This window comes from Suncus etruscus, chromosome 15 (assembly GCF_024139225.1).
Source record: "Suncus etruscus isolate mSunEtr1 chromosome 15, mSunEtr1.pri.cur, whole genome shotgun sequence".
Lineage (NCBI taxonomy): Eukaryota > Metazoa > Chordata > Mammalia > Eulipotyphla > Soricidae > Suncus > Suncus etruscus.
In genome coordinates, this window is record NC_064862.1 from 13,595,141 (window position 1) to 13,615,550 (window position 20,410).

The following is a 20,410-nucleotide window of genomic DNA, read 5'->3' on the forward strand; positions in this document are numbered from 1 at the left end:
TTCTATTTGATGTGCTGAGATTTTGTGTTTCTGACTCCTTAATGTAATAGAATTGCCTGCCATGCTTAGTGTTCTTGTGTTGTAGGTTAAAGATCAAATAACTCAGTCCTCATATCTTTGGGATAAATCAGTAATCACTGCACAGAAACCTACCCAGGACAAGGGGAGGATCTGGCTATAAGGATGAACTATTCAGCACAGTTACACTGTTTGGATAATACATCTGTATTTCATAGATGGTTCTTGAGTAAGGTCATTTTGTTTAGTGTTGAAAAAAAGGAACATTTCTCTAGGAGCAATTCTTATTGCAGGTAGTTTTTCTGAAAGTCAAAATTTCTGAGAACCTATGATGACACTTAGTGAGAACTTTCTGTCTCTTGAGTCTTTAGGTTATAGGAATAGTCGACTATTGTGCGTGTATCAAGAAAATTTGTTATTACATTTGTAGATCTTCTTTTGAAATGTTACTGTAGGCTGAACATGTACACTAAGGACAGTTATTCCTACTTCGATGTGTACATTTTGGTTAGTTTTAGAGCCACACTCAGTAGTACTCAGGTTGTAACTCCTGACTATAAACTCAGAAATTACTCTTGGCAAGGCTTAGGGTACCATATGGAATGCAGGGATCAAACCTGGGTTGGCTGGATGCAAGGTAAGAGTTATACCTGCTGAACTCTCCCTTAAGTTCCTTCATTTTAATGTACTAATGACAAAAAATTTTAACATAGTTTGATTTTTTCCTTTTTTTCTGTTTTTCTCCTTTATTTAAACATCTTGATTACAAATATGATTGTGATTAGGTTTCAGTCATGTAAAGAACACCCCCTTCACCAGTGAAACATTCTCACCACCAATGTCCCAAATCTCCCTCCATCCCACCCACCTGTACTCTAGACAGGCTTTCCAGTTACCTCATTCATTCACATGATTATGGTAGTTCTCAGTGTAGGGTTTTTGTTTTTGTTTTTTTGTCTTTTTTTTTTTTAACCACACCCGGCTATGCTCAGGGGCTATTCCTAGCTTTGCTCAGGATACCTTCCTGGCATGCACGGGGTGCCATGTGAGATGCCGGTGACCGAACTCAGGTCAAGCGCGAGCAAGGCAAGCACCCTACCCGCTGTTCTATCGCTCTGGCCCCCAGTGTAGTTATTTCTATAACTGCACTCACCACTCTTTGTGGTGAGCTTCATGAAGTGAGCTGGAAGTTCCAGCCCTCTTCTCATTGTCTCTGAGGATTGTTGCAAAGGTAACTTTTTATTTTTCTTAAAACCCATAGATGAGTGAGACTATTCTGCATCTCTCTCTCTCTCCCTCTGACTTATTTCACTCAGCATGATAGACTCCATGTATAGGAAAATTTCATGACTTCATCTCTCCTGACAGCTGCATAATATTCCTTTGTGTATATGTACCACAGTTTCTTTAGCCATTCGCCTGTTGAAGGGCATCTTGGCTGTTTCCAGAGCCTGGCTATTGTGAATAGTGCTACAATAAATATAGGTGTGAGGAAAGGGTTTTTGTATTGTATTCTTGTGTTCCTAGGGTATATCCCTAGGAGTGGAATAGCTGGGTCGAATGGGAGCTCAATTTCCAGTTTTTGGAGGAATCTTCATATCGCTTTCCACAGAGGCTGGACTAGACAACATTCCCACCAGCAGTGGATAAGAGTTCCTTTCTCTCCACATCCCAGACAGCACCGATTGTTCTCATTCTTTGTGCTGTGTGCCAGTCTCTGTGGTGTGAGATGGTATTTGCATCTCCCTGATGATCAGTGATGAGGAGCATTTTTTCATGTGCCTTTTGGCCATTTGTATTTCTTTTTTTATCAAAGTGTCTGTTCATTTCTTCTCCCCATTTTTTGATGGGATTAGATGTTTTTTTCTTGTAAAGTTCTGTCTGTATATTTTTTCAAAGGTACCATTGTTTAAAAGAGTGGGAAGTATCTATGGATAAACATTATTTCTCATGAAATAACCACCCATACTGGTTTTTAATGAATTCTAGAGATACATTTTCTTATAAATAACAGTATATAGTGTGATATTTAAAATATATTTACAACCTAAACAATCATAATTAATACAAGCACTTGGGAAAATTAAGGCTGATCCTTTGAAACAGTGTGTTTTACTCCCTGGCTGATCTCTCCTCTACTCTCAAGAGGGAAATTTGTTTCCAGCTTCTGTGATAAGAATTCTCACATGGAAGAGGAGACCATCATAACTGCTCGTAACATACAGTATATATAATAGAGACTGAGTCATTCAAGCAATTCTCAATTGCTCATAATGTTTTTGACCATTTTGCTGAGATTTCTTGTAATCACAGTGCCCCTCCTTACATCGATACTGTACTTTTCCTTTAACCCTAAAATGCTTTTGACATCTAAAAGGTAATTCCAGGTACAATAGCCCTTTAAAATTTAATATATTCATGTTATTTTAGGTATATTGCACACCTGCTCACACTGAGTGGAGATTTGGAATACTAAAGACATTTTTTTTAGTCTGCATAAATGCCATTCTGATTGGGATTGACTAAATCCATATATTATGGGAAGGATTAACATTTAGAAAGAGTTAAGTCTTGTTAATTTTCATGATTTGCAGCACTATTCATTTATGTTGATGGAATAGTATTGAACTCAACTATTAGTCATTGCCTATGGAAGTTTCTGCACACTGACTTTCATTCGTGGTTGATTGGGCATTTGGTCTGAATTCAGTAGACATCTGCTCTGGCCTGGACCTTAAGTTATATTTTCCTTGTCCCTTGCCTTGTTCCTTGTCATTGTCCTTGTTTCTTGCTCAGCTTTCCATATTTCACAAACAGCATCCTAACAACACTTTTTAGATTGTTACTGATTAGTGTGAGAAAAGTCAGGAAAAGTATTTCAAATGATTTTGGTTTTGGTTCATCTTGCTTCCTCTTGTATTGAGGGTAATGTGCCCTGACCCTGTCGACTTGAGCAGAGGATGTCAGATCAACTACAGCAGAGAGATCTTTAGTGTTTGTTGCTTTTGCTGCTAAACCTGTTGATGGATAGACTTTTCATGCAGGAGAATGGAGGACAAGATTTTTGAAATGGTATTTCTGAATGTAATAAAAAATGCATATGAGCTTATTCTTTTTAACAGGTCTTCACACTTTTTTTGATCATTGGCCTATTTGAAATTCATTCACTTTACCTGACAAGCTTCAGGTTTGGGTATCTCTACTACATAATTCATATCTGAAATGTTAGGGCCAGTAGAGGAAGCATGTAAAGAAATTTTATTTTCCAACATATCTAAAATTTTTATGGTCCCTTCTGTCTTTAAATTAAAAGGAAAAGTCTGAGACATCTTGAATACTTTAAAGGAAGAAATGGCCATGAGATCAAAAGGAGAAGGCAAAAACTGTTTGGTGTCTGTGTTGTAAAAATCACTATGATTTGCTAGTAAGCAAAATGTTGAAAATTATGCTAGCTATGATTCCAGGGCAGGATAGAATATTTTCCGTAATTTTCTCTATTCTGGATTTCTTATCATTTGCCTCTATCTCTGTTTCTTATCTATGAGAACTGTGGACTTTTTCTGCCTTTATGAAAGTCTTCTTAAAAATCATATTTTTTGGCATTGGGAAGTCAATAATGTGTCCCTATGGCATTAATGCCCTGAAAAGAGAGCAAAAATTTTTGAAAGCTTAGAAGCTTAATTTTACTTGCTGAAGCATTTCTAAGCAATCCTAGAAGACTTATATCAGGAATATCATTATTAAAGAAATTGTCCTTCCAAGTTCTTGGTTTTAAAGGGAACCTGAGAGACTCCTGAATACAGTGGAATATCAAAAACACACATTATAAAACACATATTAGAACACTCATCTCTGTAAGCTTTCTCAATTCCTTGGGGATTATTTAGCCTTTAGCATTATTATGAGAGACACAGTTGTAGTGAGAAAATTCAGTTTTCTCTTAACTCAGTATATTTGGAACTGCTTTAAAACTGTTGTCTAAAGGCTAGGAAAATGAATCACTTTCTAAAATTTAATATTGGGAAGTTGGGACAGGAGAACAGAAGGTAAGAAACTTGACCTTGTGTCCACCTGGCCTGGGTTGATTCCCTGAAATACCATATGGCCCCTTGAGCCCTACCAGTAGTGATCCCTGAATGCAGAGCCAGGAGTAAATGCTGAGCAATTTGGGGACTGGCCCTAAAACCAGAATAAATCAATTAAACTTGATTTTTTTTGTCACCTATATAGTTTTTGTTTTCTGTGACAATTGTCTAAAAGTTAAGTCTTTGCTAAATGCTCTTTAAACTGAAACTCAGTGCTGAAAGTGGAGAAACTAATAGGTAAGGCATCCCTCCATTAACAATAGTACAAATCACAGTGTGTGTGTGTGTGTGTGTGTGTGTGTGTGTGTGTGTGTGTGTGTGTGACAGAGAGAGAGAGAGACAGAGACAGAGAAGCAATTTGCTTGCCGTAGAGTAAGATAGGGGTGGGAGGACATTAGAGAGAAACAGGAGACATTAGTGACAGGAAGGGAGCACTGGTAAAGGATGGTTATAATTAGATTTTCATGAAGATAGAGATCATCCCACAAATATAAGATAAAGGATACAAGAGTAACTTTCATTAAGATAAAAAACTGTTTTTCATTTACCAATATTTAATCTTAGAAATTCTAGAAATAAATAAGAGTATGGCTACCATGACCTGAAAATGTCTCAAGTTAGCAGCAGAGAGGAGCCTTTTATATTTTTTTTTTATAAAATACTGTTTTCAATGTAAAACCACAAAAATTTTCCTTACAAATGCTAATATTCACTTATATACTTTTTCTTTTCTTTTACCATGGAATAATTGAATTTCTAACATTGGTTTTCACCAATGTTGAGATGTGGTGTGGGAAAAGATACATCACTTACATCTTTGCAATGAAGCACTTAGAGCAGTAAATGGGAAATGATGATCATTTTTTCTGCCTGTTCAGCAAAATAATTTTGTAAAATGGAAGACACTTTAAAAATAACCCAATGCTTCTTCATTCAGGTATAAAAATGCAATTTTTTTCACAGAAAAGGGACATTGGATTATTTGTTGTTTTGTAGTAAAGCCACCATCTTGAGCCCAGTTTCTTTCATGCAGTCCCTAGACTACTTTTTTTTTTTCAAGGAAACACAATTCCATTTAATGGGCCACGTTGTTCACATACACATTTAGCACTTTACCCTAATTCCCCACAAATTCAAGTTGGGGTATTTTTCATTCTTTTTGCTCTGGTAGCAGTTTTAGGAGTAGGCTTATGAGATTGAGACCAATATCGACAATGAAGCAGGACCTTTGTTGCTAAAGAAGTGCTGGCGGGGATGAGATGTGGAGAGAAAAGAACTCTAATCCACTGCTGGTGGGAATGACGTCTAGTCCAGCCTCTGTGGAAAGCGATATGGAGATTCCTCCAAAAACTGGAAATTGAGCTCCCATTCGACCCAGCTATTCCACTCCTAGGGATATACCCTAAGAACACAAGAATACAATACAAAAACCCCTTCCTCACACCTATATTTATTGCAGCACTATTCACAATAGCCAGGCTCTGGAAACAACCAAGATGCCCTTCAACAGGCGAATGGCTAAAGAAACTGTGGTACATATACACCATGGAATATTATGCGGCTGTCAGGAGAGATGAAGTCATGAAATTTTCCTATACATGGATGTACATGGAGTCTATCATGCTGAGTGAAATAAGTCAGAGGGAGAGAGAGAGATGCAGAATAGTCTCACTCAGCTATGAGTTTTAAGAAAAATAAAAGTCATTTTTGCAACAATCCTTAGAGACAATGAGAGGAGTGCTGAACTTCCAGCTCACTTCATGAAGCTCACCACAAAGAGTGGTGAGTGCAGTTATAGAAATAACTACACTGAGAACTACCATAATCATGTGAATGAATGAGGGAACTGAAAAGCCTGTCTAGAGTATAGGTGGGGGTGGGGTGGGATGGAGGAAGATTTGGGACATTGGTGGTGGGAATGTTTCACTGGTGAAGGGGGGTGTTCTTTACATGACTGAAACCTAATCACAATCATATTTGTAATCAAGATGCTTAAATAAAGATATTGTAAATAAAAAAGAAGTTTCTCTTTTAGAGAGATGCTTTCTTTTCCTTACAGTGATGTGATAAATCTTTTTAAGATAATTTTTGTGGGTTATTTTTGCATTATCAACATCACTTTGAACTTGTCACTTTATAATATATACTAATATCTCATTTTACATGTATCAATTGAAAAACTTTTTAATATTTGCTTTTATTAGTTTGCCATTGATTTGCAACACTACAGAAGTGACAACCTCACACTTTCACTTGTGTCTAGATCTCATATTACTCGCCACCAAATTCTAGGATCACTCACTGCTGTGAAATAAATTATCCCTATTGGTTCCTTTCTTCTATTTCCAGTTTTCCCTCTACTAATCAGCATTTTGTACTGTATGTTTCAATATGTTTTGTGGTAGTCTCTTTTCGTAGTAGTCTCCAAGTTGTCCTTTTATCAGCCAACTTGGGAAGCTGAAAGTAAGTGGGGGAAAAACATATTTTGCAGCTTGTCAGAAAACACTTCATTCCAAGCATAGTGTCTGCTTGTAAAGTGATAGACCATGGGGTGAGAAACAGACATTCTATCTGCACATAGGTGTCTACTTACACAGCTGTCCAAGGAGGCCACATTTAACTATATATTTAATTATATCATAATTAATATAACATACTAATTCAAGTAATTAATATAATTTAAGATATTTATTATATATTTATACATACTATCATATATGTGTTATATTATTAATATATTATTACATATAATAATATGTACGTACTATACATGTTATTAATATTCATTTATTAAGATTGATGTCATTATATATAATATATTATATATATTTTCTTTTTTTTTTTTTTTTTTTGGTTTTTGGGCCACACCCATTTGACGCTCAGGGGTTACTCCTGGCTATGTGCTCAGAAATCGCCCCTGGCTTGGGGGGACCATATGGGATGCCGGAGGATCGAACCCCGGTCCGTTCCTTGGCTAGCGCTTGTAAGGCAGACACCTTACCTCTAGCGCCACCTTCCCGGCCCATATTTTCTTTTTTAAAATTTTTTTTTACCACTCAGACTGCATCCTCTCACTCTACCCCTTCCAAAGGGGCATATTTATATATTTATATATATTATATATTTAATTGTATAATTATATATTCAATTATATATCCATATATATTTAATAATAACTACTGCTCTCCCCAAATTTTACTGTCCTGCTCTGTTAACACATGATCCCATTCAGAGGGTGGAGCCACAAATGATAATTATGAAGGTGCAGTCTTTGAAGTGTGATCAAGAAGTCAGGAGTTTATATCTCATAAATAGAGTAAATGGGTCACGAGAACCTTTTTAAAATTTTCAGATAACTTGAAAGCCAAGGGTGTCTTGGATATGCTGAGAAATTTGAGTGGAGATACCTTGTGATCACTTGTGGCTTAAGGCTAAAAAACTTTACCCTAATTTCCCACAACTTCAAGATGGGGGTGGTTTTCATTCTTTTTGCTCTGGTAGCAGTTTTAGGAATAGGCTTATGAGGTTGAGACCGGTATAGACAATGGAGGAGGACTTTTGTTGCAAAAGGTTTTTACTTTGAACAGTTTTATTGAGATATAATTCCCATACCAAGTAACATAACACTTTACACTGGTCCAATTTAGTGGTGCTGAGAATATTAAAGTATTTTAGAGCATATTTATCATTCTAAAAGTCCTTCTGTTCACTGTTAAAAAAAAGTTTGGTATGTGGGGCCTACTTGTCAGTGTCAGGTTTTAGTTCTGTCTCTTTGCTCCAGGATCACTCCTGGAGGGCTGAGGCTGGGGAGCTGGAGATTGAATATGGGTCAATCACATGCAAGGACAGTCACTCCAGCCCCACTCCTGTCCCCTCTTGCAAGCATTCTCTAATCCTCATATCTGCCGAGCCCTGGGTAATTTCCAGTCTACATTGATTATATGAATAATAATATAATGAACAATGTCATTTGCCATAGAAATAAAATTGTATAATTTGTGGTCCTTCTTGATTAAACTTTTTTACACTCAGTGTCATATTGTCAGTACTTATCTATGTTATAGCTTATATTATTTCTTTTTTTCTTGATGAATTATATTCTGTGTTATGGCTATAAATTTTATTTAGATTCCAGGGTTCTAAACCTCATGGCACGCGGGACGTTTGCAGCCCTCCATACAACATTTTGTGGCCCTGCCCTAGAGGAATCTTTCTTTGTTTTGTTTTTTTTTAGTTGTTTGGGTCACACCTCCAATATTCAAGGCTTACTACTGACTTTGCACTCAAGGATCACCCTGACTTTGCCTCCTACGGCCCCCAGGTAAATTGAGTTTGAGACCCCCGATTTAGACAATAATTAATTGATTGATATTTGAGTCATACCTACTTCTTGTTTTTTATGAATAATGGATCTATGAAGACATGTATACTTTTTAATGCAGGTATAATGCATACTGCCTTTTTATTTATTTATTTATTATTTATTTATTTTGGTTCTCCTCACTAGAGAGTATAATTGCTAGTTCAGCACTTGGGAGACTTGTGCATTTGGAATCCAAGTGTTTCATTCTCATATAAGGCAATCCCCTTACCCCTATATCATGTCTTTCTTTTGGGGGGGAGCACACCCACATATTTCTAGATTTGAGCTCAATAATTACTCCTGGTGAGTTCTGGAGACCTTATGGGATACCAGATACCAAAACCCAGGCCAGTGTGTGTAAGGCAAATATCATACCCTCTTCACTATCATTCTGGCCCTTGCACTATCTCTTTGAATCACAATAATTGTCTAAATTAATAGCCACTGTTATTACTAACTAATCATACTTTCTTTTTCAAATTAATGAGCTACTCAGTTCTTGATTGCTTTGGCAATTGTTTTATTTATTTTTATAATAATATGTTAACTTTTGAAACCCCAGGTAGATATTTGCTTATAATTTATATCTTTATGATTTAAGTACCTCAGTAATTGTTAACCTGATAGCAATTTTAAGTAAAAAAATCCCATTTTAGCATTTTGCTGTCACTAGTAAATGTTTCCCTTCCATTGAAATGCAAAGCATGATTAGATTGGTGATTTTATTATGCTTGCAATAAAATCAGTAGCAACTGGGTTCTTCAAGAAAGTTTTCCTTTAGTGGTGACGGTAATAAAGAAGATAGACCTCAGCAGTAAAATCATTCTTTTGCTATGTTCCCAGACATATTCTTCGTCATCTTTATGGCAAACTCTAGTGCTGTAACTTGGGATTTTTGTTGTTTGCAGCATAAAATTTTATATGCTTTCACTTTTATTTGCTTTTTGTTAGTCATTCTAAAAATAACTCTTCCATGTTCCCTTCCCCTTACTTTCTTTCCTTCCTGTCTTTTACTGGTCTGCTGAAAATGCATGATTCAATTTCTACTTCAAGCTATCTTGATGCTTGACTCCAAACTAAAATCGATCAACTCTGGAGACTTTTTATTTTTTTATTTTTTTGATTTCTGTTTTGTAAAAGCATGGGTAAAGTCATGTTTCCTTAGCTTCTAACATAAGTATTTAATATTTAGTATATTTTGCCACCCACTATCTTTATGATTTTACATGTATGTGTCTTTCTTACATGAGATCCAAACAAATTCTAGAAACTTATGAGATGAACTTTCAGGAAATTGCCTTAATTTTTACATGCTAAAAGAATGTATGATTCTTGTAAGAAAATGTGTGATTAGAGTGGTATATAAATAGTACAAAGCAAACTGTGTCCTGTACATATTCTCTTCCTTTCACGTACTGTGTCACAGAGCAGCCAGTTTTCTATAGAATTTAAGTGTGAATAAAAACAAAGTGTTCATATGGGTGGATATACTTATATGTGTGTAAGTGCTTATAGTCATGTTGGTCATATTTAGTAAAAGAAATGTTATTCCGTACGTATGCTTCAGCATCTGCCCTGCCATTACTTTTAATTGGTATTGTATCATCACATAACTAATTTCTACCTTTCTGTTTGCTATGGCAATGGGGTGTTCTGAACTCATTCACAGTTGCCAAGAATCCTGTGCTCAATCACAGATGCCTGTTATACTCCTAACTTTTGGGATTTTATTCTTACTTTAATTTTTAAAATTAGTTTGATCATGTTTATTTTATATCAATCATTTATACAACTTTTGTGACTAGAATAATTGGATAAGTATGATTGATAGGAGTGAGTGATCTATTTAGTAACATATATTAAATACTATTAGACATTATAATTTTAGGATTCTGGAAAGATAACTTTTAAAACTTTTCTTTGTAATGTGGCAGTTGGTATTTATATTCTCTAAATGGTAAACACCAAACAGGTAAAGATTTTTATCTCAGGCTAAGACTTTTTCTTTTTTTCCAAAAATATGCAACTCTTCACGAATTTGCTTGTCATCCTAGCACAGGAGCCATGCTAATCTTCTCTGTATCATTCCAATTTTAGTATATGTGCTGCCAAAGCGAGCACAGGATAAGACTATTTTAAAAGAAACATTGGGAATTTTACAGTCAAAACATTTCAGATCATTTTGAAATAGGTAATTTCTATGTAATGTTTTTTATTGTTGCTGTTGTTATTCTCTTTGTCTGATGTGTTTTATTTTGAACATGGGAAATACTGATTTTATTACCTTTTGGGCTGCTTATCTCTAGATTGTAGGTGTTTCCTTAATATTGATTCACAGGTGGTAAATCATTATGCTTTGTTTCTGATTTAAGGCCTTTAAAATAGATTCTATTGGCAAGTGCAGGTGGCATCTAATAGAACCCATTTTCTTAGCAAGGAGATTAGCTCTAGAAATGATGCTTGAAAGGTAGATTAGAATTGACTTTCAATTACTCCAAGTTACTAATTAGTGCTTTGGATTTACCAAAGGTATTTCAATATTGCTTTTGGAGTTTGTATGTGTGTGTGTTGTTTGTTTTCTTTGTTATAAGTAGAAGCCCACACTAATTTTTTACTCTTGGTTGTGCTTCTTTGGAATTCATTGAGGTGAATTAACCAACCTGTCACTTAGCTGTGTCTTTAGTTATTCTGAAATATTAAATTAGAGTTAGAACTAGAATTTGTTTCTATTTTCTTATATTTGTTAATGTTTTATACACTAAGTAACATTGCAAATGGAACTAACCTTAGTTTTTAGTATTTTATGGACTGGTCAGAATGATGCTGGATCTGTAAGATTTATTCATTTGCTGTCACTGTCACTTCTTAAAATATTTCTATTCACATTGTCTTAACACCAGGCTCTTGCCTAGTTTATTTTTTAGTTTGTGCTTGTTTTGGTGCCACACAAGGCAGTAAGTACTATACTTGGGGCTTAGCCCTGGCTTGGCATTTTGGGATCACTACTGGTGAGGTTTTGGGACTAGCTGGAATGCTGAGGATTGACCTCAGCATGCTGAGGGTTGGCTGAATGCAAGACAAAAGCTCTATCAGCTGTGCTATTGTTTATTTTATATGAACTTTACCATGTCTCAAGTGTTCCTTTCTCTTTTCTCTTGTTTTATCATGCAATCTTTATTGATTGTTGCAGTTGACTCTTCCCTTAATTTTCTGTAGTGTTTTGTTCATTAATTAAATTAAACTTTTTGTTTGTTTGTTTTTTGGGTCACACCCAGAGGCACTCAGGGGTTACTCCTGGCTCTATGCTCAGAAATCACCCCTGGCAGGCTCAGGGTACCATATGAGATGCCGGGATTTGAACCACCGATCTTCTGCATGCAAGGCAAATGCCTTACCCTCCATGTTATCTCTCCGGCTCCTAATGAAATTAAACTTCACTACAATTTCTTAACTAACTTTCAGAGCTTGTCCTGTAATTTCTTTTCCCTTGATCCACACTTTCACTATGTAGTGATGACTCACAAGTCAAATCTCCAGCCCTTATCTTTGTTCACTCTAAATTCTTATATCTCATGGCTTGTTGGACATTTGGATCAGTGATTTTATAGAGCCTTAAGAAATCATCAAAACTGCCTTTCTTACTGAACATTTATCTTTGCTTATTTTGCTCACATACCTGAGTCAAAAATTTAGTTATCATCTGTGAACACTTTAATTTTATAACTCCCACATCTGCTCAATCAAATTCAGAGTACTCTGTGTTTCCTTTTTTTTCTTCTTGGGTTACTTTTAGAGTTAGCATTTCTTAAAGCTGTGTAAATCAACCAACTAACTTAAGTTTGTCTCTAAGGCCCATCTATGGAAGTGCTATGTGAAAAGGAGGTTGGTTATTTAGGCTTTTAGGTCTGAAAGACTTTTCATATGTGAGTATTTGAAATTCTAAGGGATATGTTGACTTAATTCTAGCCAAAGAAGCTATGAGAATTAACAAAGAAGAGTAAGGAGATCTTTCCAGGAAAAGCTCCACCAGGTTGCTGCAACCATGCATGTAACATTATGATGACATTGTAATTACAGGAATGGAGGGATTCAGCATAGGAGTGAAGGTGCTTGGCTTACCTCCAGCCAACCCCAGTTTAATATGTAATACAACATGGTCTTCTAAGCACTGTCAGTAGTGACTCCTGAGCTCAGTCAGGAATAAACCACAGCCAACTGTGACCCCAAAAGAAAACAAACAAAGCAAACAAAAGATTAAGCTGTGAAATCTAGTACTGAAAGGAACATGGGAAATTGGCATATTAAATGAAAAGATCTTAGACTAAAAACAAAAAAGAAAAGAGAAAACAAGATTGTTGAGGGAATCATGATTATTACATGCAAAAGATCATCATTTGAAAAGATGACTTATTCTGTGATAGAAGTAGAAGGGGACAATAAAAGATAGATCATGAAGGCACCATTTTTCATATTTATATTTGTATATATTCCAAGGAAGTATTTCAAAATCTGATTTTGTAAGGAAGCAGTGTCAAATGATTGATTTAACTGTTCATAGAGAAATAAAAAGTAGGGGGCCGGAGATATAGCACAGCGGTAAGGCATTTGCCTTGCACAGCTGATCAAGTACAGAAGGTGGTTCAAATCCCGGCATCCCAGATGGTCCCCCAAGCCTGCCAGGGGCAAATTTCTGAGCACAGAGCCAGGAGTAACTCCTGAGTGCTGCCAGTTGTGACCCAAAATTACCAAAAAATATTAAAAAGGCATGTCATTGTATTAAAGATAGAATAATTATTTATTTTGAATATTTAACACACTAATAATATTATGATACAGAATTAGTATATTTATTGAATTGTAATGTACAAGGAGATTAGAATCTAAAATCTATACCAAACATATTATGTGCCTGTTTTTATTTATTTAAAGAAAACTCATCAAATAGTTGACATAGTTGATCATAATACATTGTTTCTAGATAAACAGAAGCTATTATTAAAAAAGAAAGAAACGGGGAGGGGAAAAAGAAAGAAACATAAAAAATAAAATGGAAGAGAAGAGGAAAAAAGAAAGAAAAAAGAAAAGGTTCAGTTGTGAGCTCATTTGTGAAAAAATATTGTATCACCAATGAACTCATTAATAAATGGGAGAAAGTTTAATGAGCTCTTGTTATATGTCCAGTCTGTTGTTCTTTTAGGGATGACAGAATCAAACAATTGAAGTTGTCCAAAAATTCAAAGCAATGATACTACAAATTTTAGCAGCATATACTCAAGACCAAAATATCTCTATATATGGTCTCCTGGAAGAAGGCCCAGTTTGAACGTGGTAACTGTGTGTATGTGGGCATGGTTATATCTGACAGATTTTCCTGGAAGAAGGAAGATATGGGGAGGGTGCCAGCACTCACTCCACAAAAGCCCTGGTGATAACAGCCCCTGTATACCTGATGTCTTGTTAGACTTGGCGTCCCCAGGGAATTGTAGAGGCAGGAATTGTGAGGAGGCAGGTCATTTGGGAAAATGGTAATTTTGTGATATGGAGGACAAGTGTGGCTTTGGCAAGATAGGGATTTGGCCTACCCTTTTCTCTTGTCTGCATGGACTGGTGTAGTCATAATCTTCCATGGCTCGGTTTACATCTTGTTCAAGAAAAGAGTGAGTCTATAGAGCTAGCCTAATTTAAACATGGCAACTGAATTTGTCTGTCTTTTAGTATTATAAAACTCAGAAGGAATAGGTTATATTTAAGCATTAATATATTTGCACATATAAACTATGCTGACAAAGCCCATACTTTCTTCACATCTATTTTCTGAACATGTGTCATATATCCAATTTATATCCACTAAGATTATTTGCTGGCAAATCCCTGAGAGGTTATCAGGAAAATATTTATTTCCAGGTTTCATATTTCTGAAAATGTATCTGTATACATGGATATTTGAAGCAGGATAGAAGGGTGTGGTATAGCATTATGAGTACAGTTTATATTTGTTTGTTCAAAGTTTTGGCCCCATGAAAATTGCTATCTAAATTCTTACTTAAACAACTGTTGTTATTAGAAGTCTGTATGAAAGCCTGCCAGCCCAATCCCAATATTTATATCATAGATGAAAACGTTTTGAAAAGAGCTGTTTCTCAACTGTGGTCTTTGTTGTTTTTGAAATCTAAAATGTCCTAGAGTTATTTTCATTTAAGGCAGCTAAAGTACTTTCTAATGCCAGTCTTTTGTTTCTCTTTGATTTCAGGACTAGAACTTCTAAAGTAACTACTGTATGTCTATTTTAGGAGAAAAGATAACTAAAGTATGATTTTTCTCTTTAAGTCAAGGGAGATGAATTAATACAAAATTTTCTTTTTAATGTGAGTATCAGAGAGGCAGGAGAGAATAGTATAGTGGGTAGGGAACTTGACTTGCATGTAGCTGACCTGGGTTCTATCCTTGGTACCCTATTTGATCCCGTAAGACTGCCAAGAGTGATCCTGGAGTGCAGAGCCAGCAGTACCACTAGGTATGACTTGGAAACAATTAACAAAGTTAATATTCAAGTGATACTAATATTCTCACCCATGACAGTACCTCATCCTTAACCTCTGAGAGTACAGAGACTATTTAAAGCAGGGATCTCAAACTCAATTTACCTGGGGGGGGCCGCAGGAGGCAAAGTCGGGGTGAGGCAGGGCCGCATAAGGGATTTCGCTTCCAAATATTCTCAATAAAAAATCGCATTAAGAAAAATATCGCAAAAAATCGCATTAAACATTTGCATGCCTCAAACGGAACTGCTCAGGGTATGAGAATGTTTAATGCGATTTTTTTCTTACTAATGCGATTTTTATTGCGATTATTCGGTAAGCAAATAATCATGATTACTGTTGGCTGCGGGCCACAAAATGTTGTACGGAGGGCTGCAAACGACCCGCGGGCCTCGAGTTTGAGACCCCTGATTTAAAGCTTCTATATTATTCCCTGGTTCTTAGATAATTGTAGATTTTTGGATACCATGTATAGATTATTCATATAATAAAGTGGTAATTTTAGAGTTCAGTTTGTCTTATACACTTAGTAAATTCAATTGAGCAGAATTTAATTACTAAGAAAAAAATATTTAACACCTGTTTGGTATCTGATAGTTTATAATTATCTTCAATAATTATAGATATTTGGAAACCATGCATATATTAATTGATCTAATAAAATTCTAATCCTGGTAATAAAGTGCTAATTCTGGACTCTGAGTTTGTCTTATGCTTGTAGTAAATTTAATTGAGTAGAATTTAATTTTTAAGAAAAATATTCAAGACCAAAATATCTCTATGCATAAGGTAATTAATATGTGATTTGTTGATCTTATGCTTTGAGCTTTACAGAAATTTTATGGCTCAGAAATCTTAAAACAGGCAATGCAGGTGTTTACATGAATTAAAATTTGCAACTATATTTAGCTATAATTAAAATTTAGTATGGTATATAAAATCCATTTGACTTTGAGTAGGACCCATTCCACATTAATGAGACCACAAAGATGGCATAAAGTATTTGACCTCTTTTGAAAAGGTATTTTCTTAATTACTATCTGTGTATGGGTTAGCTTGTTTTAACTCAGTTTAAAAACTGCAAACACGTGATGTGAACTTTCCCTTTTAGCATGTCTAATTTTTTTTGAAATTTAAACTGCTTGTACCAAGAAAATTGATAAAATGAGGTTTTAATTTATAAGCATGGGTGTGCAGAGGCTATACATCCTATACAAAGCTTCTACGTTTGACTTAATTGTTCTAAGTATATTTAAATCTTCGCCCTCCCAGGCATTTGATTTAATTTCTTGCTAATTCCACATGATCAATTTTTTTTCATTTGATTCTCTGTGTAACCCAATATTGAAAGACAAAATTACTGTTACTGATGTGTATTTTTTTTCATTTTTGTTCTCATTTTTGTTCCCTACCTTTGTTGACAAGTGGCACTGCATGTATGGCTCAATTTCAGCAATTTTGTGCACTACTGACAAAAGTTAATCTAGGAACAAAGTGCCAGAAACCTTCCTACTTCCTCCACTGTCTCCACCGTCATAGAGAACTGTACACTTCACTTACTTTTCTTTTTAACTAAACATGCTTTTTTTGGGAAAACTAAAAAATAATGGACAGAAGATCAGGCCAGCAGCTCAAAAAAAGGTAGAAATCTTTTCCAGGAGTTTTTTTTTTTTTCCCGAATATAAAATGTCATCATTTCTACAACTAGGGAAATAATTATTGGTATGATTTAACATACTGATTTTTCTACATTGGTGATTTTTAGGAATGTGTAATGTATGAAGTCTAATGGATAATTGTCTTAAATAGATTTTTTGTTTGTTTGTTTTTGGTCATACCTGGCAGCGCTCAGGGGTTACTCCTGCCTCTCTGCTCGGAAATTGCCCCTGGCAGACACGGGGGACCATATGGGATACCGGGATTCAAACCAACGTTCTTCTGCATGAAAGGCAAACACCTTACCGCCATGATATCTCCCCAGCCCCTTCTTAAATAGATTTTTTAATATCATGAAATTCTTGACATGAGCCTAATTTATGCTATTTTTTCTCATGGTTGGGTTAGTAGACTAATTTTTTATTGCATTTATCAGAAGTCAGAATACCCCATTTAGCCAAGGATCATAAGAATTTAGCAGAAATAAAAGTATATTATATTGGAAAATTGGCTGATGTTTGGAGGTAGATAGCACAAGTGGAAAGTTCTGTGCCTTAAATCGTCCTTGCTCCGTCAGAGAATGATGCAATCTGGAATGTAAAATGCATGAGTGATCTCTACCATTTTCAAATTTAAATCTATTTCATGGAAATAGACAAGGACTTTAAAGATGGCTGCTTCAGTTCTGATATGTCAGAGAGGACTACAAAATAATATATTTTAAGGAACCAATAAATCCCTAAAGTGCAGACCCAGGTTTGGATGAAATGTTTTATCCTCCTAAGTAATTTTTACTAAGCTCTCAAATTAGTATTGAAAACATCTCCCTGACCAGTCCAAATGGTTGACATTATATGTCGTTTTGATTTTAGAGATTTGAAGTAAAGAGTTTCACATACATAGGAAAATACAGCCATAGATACAATGACTTTTTAAACTGAGGCAGGCTTTTGGTTCATTTGTTTGTTTGTTTGTTTGTTTTTTGGCCTACCTGCTGCTATGCAGGCCTTACTCCTGGCTCTGTGCTCAGGGCTCTCTTCTGGTGAGGCATGGGGTACCATATTTGATGCTAGGTTTTAGACCCGGGTAGGCTGCATGTAAACCAATTATTCAGCACACCAGATTATTACCATTGTCCCTAAAACAGGCTTTTGATATATCAGGACATTTTAAATTATTATTTTTTTGATGAGTGAATAAAACTAAAAACTATAGCATATGTAATATTTATAAAAATAAACTGCTAAAATCCTAATGAACCTTAAAAATGAAGAAAAACTGATACCAAGATTTATGTATTTTTCAGTGTGATAAATTATTAGTTGTATATTAATTTTCTTTTATCTTTTCTTTTTTTTTTTTCCTGCCACATCCAGCTGTGGCTTACTGTGTTGAAAAGTGAACCCAGGTCAGCTGCATAGAACCTTAACATCCTCTACTATTTCTCTGTGTACTTATCTTAGAACTTTGATTTATATTATTTTCCTAGCAATAATCATTTGTATTTTTGGAATCACTGATTTTTAAAAATTTAACTCACTTCATAGTTTATCAGATAAAACATCTTAATTATAATTTCAGTAAATAGTGAAGATAAATTAAATTTAGTTGGCATAGAATTCTATAGCCTTGGAAACTTATATATGCCAATGAATAAAGTGAATTCTTATGTAATTCTTTTTCCTGAGGATCCTTTAATTAATTTTTTCTTCAGGCCATACTCAACTGTAAGACCTCATAAACTTGAGTATAATGTTTACTTCTTATACTTGCTAGATGATTTGAGTAAATTTAGGGGTTATTCCTGTCTCTGTGCTCATGGATCATTGTGGCACAGTACAAGGAAACACCTAGTGTGCTATGGATTTGAGCTTCCATCAACTACGTGCAAGCATTTTACCCAATGTACTATTTTTCTCTGGCTTTGAGGATACCATAGTTTAAATAATTCATTTTATCTATAATTTATGTATCCTGATTAGTATGTATAATTAAAATATTTAGTCGAATGTCATTGTACTTTTCTGTTTTTACATGGTCAAGGAACTTGAATATTGTTTTGTTATAAAAGTATTTTGTTCTTGTGTTTACTGTTTCCAAAGTTAAGGTTTGGATTTATCCTTGGGCCATTTTTCTTATTTAATTCAAAAATAATCGTGGGATGTGAGATATATTGAGAGAGAGAGAGAGAGTAAGAAAGAGAGAATAAGAGAGGAAGAGAGAGAGAGCAAGAGAGACCCCAAGAGCAGCCTGTGTATGTGGCAGGCTCTAGTACAGTCCTTGGCAATGCATGGTTTCTTGAGCACAGAGGCATAATTATATCCCCCAAGCATCACCAACTGCACCCAGTGTCTCCATACCCACAACAAAATAATAAAATAAGAGAATTTGAGTCAGCAATGGAAATCTACCCATGTAAGAAGTGGTGCTTTGCAATATTAACAAGTAGTTTTATAATTTAGCTAGGTAGGTTGACCCTATTTATCTTGATTATAATAGGAGATAAATAGAAGATATATCAAATGAGACAGGCACGGTCACAAAATGAAGATGTACAGTTATAAAATATGTAAGTAATGGAGAGTACTGTATAGCACAGTAAATATATTGACTTGCATACTTGACAGTTGCTTAAAGACTTGATCCTAAGAATCCTTGGCAAAAGAAAATGTAATTATATAATGACTGGTGTAAAATAGGCTTACTGCAGTGATCATTTCTCAGTATATACAAATACCAGGGCATTATGTTGTATGCCTGAAGCTAATATATTATATGCCAATTATATCTCAATAAAAATAACAACAGAAGAGAGATTCTTAAGGATTAGAGGAAGTATGGAAGGATCTGGAAAAATATTAAATTGAGGCAGAGAAAACCATTGTGAAAGGTAGTAATCAAGACATTTGCACTGATCTTAAGAGTAATTTTTAAAAAACTTTATAATAGGGAAAACCCTTTTGGTAAATTTTGGTAACTTTATCTAGATACAGAAGTTAAGGAGTAGCTTATTGTAGGATTACTGCAATTCTATTCAAACAGGAAATCATTATATTGTATACCTGTAGCCAATATATTGTCAATATACTTCAACTGGAAGAAAAAAAGGGACATAGAACTAACTCTGCCCTTGGTCTGTATAACATTCTGAGTTGTTTTGGCAGGAATTGGGAAGAGCCAGAGTAGAGTGCTTGTTTCTGTTGGGAAAAGGGCGAAAACACCCATTTAAACAAATTTACATCAGAGTTGTGTGTAGTGGTCCATCACATCAAATCAGCACACCTTTATTGAAAACTTACCACATAGCATGAGAGGGCACATTTCTCTGGCTCTATGAACTTGAAGATATTTTCTTACTGATCTTTAGTATGGGTCACTGAACAGATTGCTTTTTCACCTGATTAAGTAAAGGGTAACAAGAGTGAAGTTGAATTCTTCTCTTTTACTATACTTATATAATTGTTGATTTTGTCAAACGCCCACCACCTCCACAAGATTAGAAAAAGAAGAGGTTAAGATGGAAGGCCTTTACTTGCAGTTTGAAAAGTTACTGAGGCATAGGTTTTTCTACTGATTAAACTTATCATTTCTCTTAGTGTACAATAATACACCATTCCTTTTACCAGCATTATTTAATGTAAAATTATATGAAATCACATGCATGTTAATTTTCTTTTATCATTTCTTACCATTTATTTCGTGAGCTTTTCCTATTAGCTCAACAAAATGTTACCAGATTCCTTTGTGAT

General features: G+C 35.0%; 1 protein-coding gene and 1 non-coding gene across 2 annotated transcripts in view; one reads left to right on the forward strand and one right to left on the reverse strand.

Moving 5' to 3' along the window:
• UTRN (utrophin) overlaps positions 1-20,410 on the forward strand; it is a 576,171-nt gene that overhangs the window by 361,136 nt on the left and 194,625 nt on the right.
• LOC126031640 (U6 spliceosomal RNA) lies at positions 10,481-10,587 on the reverse strand. The gene has a single exon (XR_007503472.1). It is a non-coding gene; the product is annotated as a U6 spliceosomal RNA (small nuclear RNA).